The sequence below is a fragment of the Lampetra planeri genome, chromosome 69 (assembly GCF_965212315.1).
Source record: "Lampetra planeri chromosome 69, kcLamPlan1.2.h2, whole genome shotgun sequence".
Classification (NCBI taxonomy): Eukaryota; Metazoa; Chordata; class Hyperoartia; order Petromyzontiformes; family Petromyzontidae; genus Lampetra; species Lampetra planeri.
In genome coordinates this window covers 4,009,182-4,015,181 of record NC_136174.1, presented here as the reverse complement: position 1 = coordinate 4,015,181, position 6,000 = coordinate 4,009,182, and positions in this window count along the sequence as shown.

The window sequence follows — 6,000 nt, the reverse complement described above, 5'->3', positions numbered from 1 at the left end:
GGGTGAGTGAGTGGGTGGGTGGGTGGGGTGAGTGAGTGGGTGGGTGGGTGGGTGAGTGAGTGAGTGGGTGAGTGAGTGGGTGAGTGAGTGAGTGAGTGGGTGGGTGGGTGGGTGTGTGGGTGTGTGAGTGAGTGGGTGAGTGAGTGAGTGGGTGAGTAAGTGAGTGAGTGGGTGGGTGGGTGGGTGGGGTGAGTGAGTGAGTGGGGTGGGTGGGTGGGTGAGTGAGTGAGTGAGTGAGTGAGTGGGTGGGTGGGTGAGTGATTGAGTGAGTGAGTGAGTGGGTGAGTGTGTGGGTGGGTGGGTGAGTGGGTGAGTGGGTGGGTGGGTGGGTGAGTGAGTGGGGTGGGGTGAGTGGGTGGGTGAGTGGGTGGGTGGGTGGGTGGGTGAGTGAGTGGGTGGGTGAGTGGGTGGGTGGGTGGGTGAGTGAGTGAGTGAGTGGGTGGGTGGGTGAGTGGGTGGGTGAGTGAGTGGGTGGGTGGGTGGGTGGGTGAGTGAGTGGGTGGGTGGGTGGGGTGGGTGGGTGAGTGAGTGGGTGAGTGAGTGGGTGAGTGAGTGAGTGAGTGGGTGAGTGAGTGAGTGAGTGGGTGGGTGGGTGGGTGTGTGGGTGTGTGAGTGAGGTGGGTGAGTGAGTGAGTGGGTGAGTGAGTGAGTGGGTGGGTGGGTTGGTGGGTGGGATGGTGGGTGGGTGAGTGAGTGGGTGGGTGGGTGAGTGAGTGGGTGGGTGAGTGAGTGGGTGAGTGAGTGGGTGAGTGAGTGGGTGAGTGGGTGAGTGAGTAGGTGGGAGGGTGGGTGTGTGGGTGCGTGGGTGAGTGTGTGGGTGGGTGAGTGAGTGAGTGAGTGGGTGGGTGAGTGAGTGAGTGAGTGGGTGGGTGGGTGAGTGAGTGGATGGGTGAGTGAGTGGGTGAGTGAGGTGGGTGGGTGAGTGAGTGGGTGGGTGGGTGAGTTAGTGAGTGGGTGGGTGGGGTGATTGATTGAGTGAGTGAGTGGGTGAGTGAGTGGGTGGGTGGGTGGGTGGGTGAGTGTGTGGGTGGGTGTGTGAGTGGGTGAGTGGGTGGGTGGGTGGGTGAGTGGGTGGGTGAGTGGGTGGGTGGGTGGGTGGGTGGGTGGGTGAGTGGGTGGGTGGGTGAGTGAGTGAGTGAGTGGGTGAGTGGGTGAGTGAGTGAGTGGGTGAGTGGGTGAGTGAGTGGGTGAGTGGGTGAGTGAGTGGGTGAGTGAGTGAGTGGGTGAGTGAGTGGGGTGAGTGAGTGAGTGAGTGGGTGGGTGGGTGGGTGTGTGGGTGTGTGAGTGAGTGGGTGAGTGAGTGAGTGGGTGAGTAAGTGAGTGAGTGGGTGGGTGGGTGGGTGAGTGAGTGAGTGGGTGGGTGGGTGGGTGGGTGGGTGAGTGAGTGAGTGAGTGAGTGAGTGAGTGAGGTGGGTGGGTGGGTGGGTGAGTGATTGAGTGAGTGAGTGAGTGGGTGAGTGTGTGGGGTGGTGGGTGGGTGGGTGGGTGAGTGAGTGGGTGGGTGGGTGAGTGAGTGGGTGGGTGGGTGGGTGGGTGAGTGAGTGGGTGGGTGGGTGGGTGAGTGAGTGGGTGGGTGGGTGAGTGGGTGGGTGAGTGAGTGGGTGGGTGGGTGGGTGAGTGAGTGGGGTGGGTGGGTGGGTGAGTGAGTGAGTGGGTGAGTGAGTGGGTGAGTGAGTGAGTGAGTGGGTGAGTGGGTGAGTGGGTGAGTGAGTGGGGTGAGTGAGTGAGTGGGTGAGTGGGTGAGTGAGTGGGTGAGTGAGTGAGTGGGTGAGTGAGTGGGTGAGTAAGTGGGTGGGTAGGTTGGTGGGAGGGTGGGTGGGTGGGTGAGTGTGTGGGTGGGTGAGTGGGTGGGTGGGTGGGTGGGTGGGTGAGTAGGTGGGTGAGTGGGTGGGTGGGTGAGTGAGTGGGTGGGTTAGTGGGTGGGTGGGTCGGTGGCTGAATGAGTGGCTGAGTGAGTGGGTGAGTGAGTGGGTGGGTGAGTGGGTGAGTGAGTGGGGTGAGTGAGTGGGTGAGTGAGTGGGTGGGTGGGTGGGTGGGTGGGTGGGTGGGTGGGTGAGTGATTGAGTGAGTGAGTGAGTGAGTGGGTGAGTGTGTGGGTGGGGTGGGTGAGTGGGTGAGTGGGTGGGTGGGTGGGTGGGTGAGTGAGTGGGTGGGTGAGTGGGTGGGTGGGTGAGTGAGTGAGTGAGTGGGTGGGTGGGTGGGTGAGTGGGTGGGTGGGTGGGTGGGTGAGTGAGTGGGTGAGTGAGTGGGTGAGTGAGTGAGTGAGTGGGTGGGGTGGGTGGGTGGGTGTGTGGGTGTGTGAGTGAGTGGGGTGAGTGAGTGAGTGGGTGAGTAAGTGAGTGAGTGGGTGGGTGGGTGGGTGGGTGAGTGAGTGAGTGAGTGAGTGAGTGAGTGGGTGGGTGGGTGAGTGATTGAGTGAGTGAGTGAGTGGGTGAGTGTGTGGGTGGGTGGGTGAGTGGGTGAGTGGGTGGGTGGGTGGGTGGGTGAGTGAGTGGGTGGGTGAGTGGGTGGGTGGGTGAGTGAGTGAGTGAGTGGGTGGGTGGGTGAGTGGGTGGGTGAGTGGGTGGGTGGGTGGGTGAGTGAGTGGGTGGGTGGGGTGGGTGAGTGAGTGAGTGGGTGAGTGAGTGGGTGGGTGAGTGAGTGAGTGAGGTGAGTGAGTGAGTGAGTGAGTGAGTGGGTGGGTGGGTGGGTGGGTGTGTGGGTGTGTGAGTGAGTGGGTGAGTGAGTGAGTGGGTGAGTGAGTGAGTGAGTGGGGTGGGTGGGTTGGTGGGTGGGATGGTGGGTGGGTGAGTGAGTGGGTGGGTGAGTGAGTGGGTGGGTGAGTGAGTGGGTGAGTGAGTGGGTGAGTGGGTGAGTGGGTGAGTGGGTGAGTGAGTAGGTGGGAGGGTGGGTGTGTGGGTGCGTGGGTGAGTGTGTGGGTGGGTGAGTGAGTGAGTGAGTGAGTGGGTGGGTGAGTGAGTGAGTGAGTGGGTGGGTGGGTGGGTGAGTGAGTGGGTGGGTGGGTGGGTGAGTGAGTGGGTGGGTGGGTGGGTGAGTGAGTGGGTGGGTGGGGGGTGGGTGAGTGAGTGGGTGGGTGGGTGGGTGGGTGAGTGAGTGAGTGGGTGAGTGAGTGAGTGGGTGAGTGAGTGAGTGAGTGGGTGGGTGGGTGGGTGTGTGGGTGTGTGAGTGAGTGGGTGAGTGAGTGAGTGGGTGAGTAAGTGAGTGAGTGGGTGGGTGGGTGGGTGAGTGAGTGAGTGGGTGGGTGGGTGGGTGGGTGAGTGAGTGAGTGAGTGAGTGAGTGGGTGGGTGAGTGAGTGAGTGGGTGGGTGTGGTGAGTGAGTGAGTGAGTGAGTGAGTGAGTGAGTGAGTGAGTGGGTGGGTGGGTGAGTGATTGAGTGAGTGATTGAGTGAGTGAGTGAGTGGGTGAGTGGGTGGGTGGGTGAGTGGGGTGAGTGGGTGAGTGGGTGGGTGGGTGGGTGGGTGAGTGAGTGGGTGGGTGAGGTGGGTGGGTGGGTGAGTGAGTGAGTGAGTGGGTGGGTGGGTGAGTGGGTGGGTGGGTGGGTGAGTGAGTGGGTGGGTGGGTGGGTGAGTGAGTGGGTGGGTGGGTGGGTGAGTGGGTGAGTGAGTGAGTGAGTGAGTGAGTGAGTGAGTGGGTGGGTGGGGTGGGTGTGTGGGTGTGTGAGTGAGTGGGTGAGTGGGTGAGTGGGTGAGTGAGTGAGTGAGTGGGTGGGTGGGTTGGTGGGTGGGATGGTGGGTGGGTGAGTGAGTGGGTGGGTGAGGTGAGTGGGTGGGTGAGGTGAGTGGGGTGAGTGAGTGGGTGAGTGAGTGGAGTGAGGTGGGTGAGTGGGTGAGTGGGTGAGTGAGTAGGTGGGAGGGTGGGTGTGTGGGTGCGTGGGTGAGTGTGTGGGTGGGTGAGTGAGTGAGTGAGTGAGTGGGTGGGTGAGTGAGTGAGTGGGTGGGTGGGTGAGTGAGTGGATGGGTGAGTGAGTGGGTGAGTGAGTGGGTGGGTGAGTGAGTGGGTGGGTGGGTGAGTTAGTGAGTGGGTGGGTGGGTGATTGATTGAGTGAGTGAGTGGGTGAGTGAGTGAGTGGGTGGGTGGGTGGGGTGGGTGGGTGGGTGAGTGTGTGGGTGGGTGGGGTGAGTGGGTGGGTGAGTGGGTGGGTGAGTGGGTGGGTGGGTGGGTGAGTGAGTGGGTGAGTGAGTGAGTGGGGTGAGTGGGTGAGTGAGTGGGTGAGTGGGTGAGTGAGTGGGTGAGTGAGTGAGTGGGTGAGTGGGTGAGTGAGTGGGTGAGTGAGTGAGTGGGTGAGTGAGTGAGTGAGTGGGTGAGTGAGTGGGTGAGTAAGTGGGTGGGTAGGTTGGTGGGTGGGAGGGTGGGTGGGTGGGTGAGTGTGTGGGTGGGTGAGTGGGTGGGTGGGTGGGGTGAGTAGGTGGGTGAGTGGGTGGGTGGGTGAGTGAGTGGGTGGGTTAGTGGGTGGGTGGGTCGGTGGCTGAATGAGTGGCTGAGTGAGTGGGTGAGTGAGTGGGTGGGTGAGTGGGTGAGTGAGTGGGTGAGTGGGTGAGTGAGTGAGTGGGTGAGTGAGTGGGTGAGTGAGTGGGTGGGTGGGTGGGTGGGTGGGTGAGTGAGTGGGTGGGTGAGTGAGTGGGTGGGTGGGTGGGTGGGTGGGTGGGTGAGTGAGTGGGTGGGTGGGTGGGTGAGTGGGTGGGTGAGTGGGTGGGTGAGTGAGTGAGTGAGTGGGTGGGTGAGTGAGTGAGTGGGTGAGTGGGTGAGTGGGTGAGTGAGTGAGTGGGTTGGTGGGTGGGTGGGTGGGTGAGTGGGAGGGTGGGTGAGTGGGTGGGTGGGTGAGTGGGTGGGTGGGTGGGTGGGTGAGTGGGTGGGTGGGTGGGTGAGTGGGTGGGTGAGTGGGTGAGTGATTGATTGAGTGGAGTGAGTGGGTGGGTGAGTGGGTGAGTGGGTGGGTGAGTGGGTGAGTGGGTGGGTGAGTGGGTGAGTGGGTTGGTGAGTGGGTGAGTGAGTGGGTGAGTGAGTGGGTGAGTGGGTTAGTGGGTGAGGTGAGTGAGTGGGACGGTGAGTGGGGGGGTGGGTGAGTGGGTGGGTGGGTGGGTGAGTGGAGTGGGTGGGTGGGTGAGTACGTGGGTGAGTGAGTGAGTGAGTGGGTGGGTGAGTGGGTCGGTGAGTGGGGGGGTGGGTGAGTGGGTGGGTGGGTGGGTGAGTGAGTGAGTGGGTGGGTGGGTGAGTAGGTGGGTGAGTGGGTGGGTGAGTGAGTGGGTGGGTGGGTGAGTGGGTGGGTGAGGTGGGTGGGTGGGTGGGTGGGTGGGTGAGTGAGTGGGTGGGTGGGTGAGGTGAGTGGGTGGGTGGGTGAGTGGGTGGGTGGGTGGGTGAGTGGGTGGGTGGGTGGGTGAGTGGGTGGGGTGGGTGGGTGGGTGGGTGGGTGGGTGGGTGAGTGGGTGAGTGGGTGGGTGGGTGGGGTGGGTGGGTGGGTGAGTGGGTGGGTGGGTGGGTGGGTGGGTGGGTGGGTGGGTGAGTGGGTGGGTGGGTGGGTGAGTGGGTGGGTGGGTGGGTGAGTGGGTGGGTGGGTGAGTGGGTGGGTGGGTGGGTGAGTGGTGGGTGGGTGGGTGGGTGGGTGGGTGGGGTGAGTGGGTGGGTGGGTGAGTGGGTGGGTGGGTGAGTGGGTGGGTGGGTGAGTGGGTGGGGTGGGTGAGTGGGTGGGTGGGTGAGTGAGTGGGTGGGTGAGTGGGTCGGTGAGTGGGGGGGTGGGTGAGTGGGGGGGGTGGGGTGGGTGAGTGAGTGAGTGGGTGAGTGGTTGGGTGGGTGGGTGAGTGGGGTGGGTGGGTGGGTGGGTGGGTGAGTGGGTGGGTGGGTGAGTGGGTGGGTGGGTGAGTGAGTGGGTCGGTGAGTGGGGGGGTGGGTGAGTGGGGGGGTGGGTGGGTGAGTGAGTGAGTGAGTGAGTGAGTGAGTGAGTGAGGTGAGTGAGTGAGTGAGTGGGTGGGTGGGTGGGTGTGTGGGTGTGTGAGTGAGTGGTG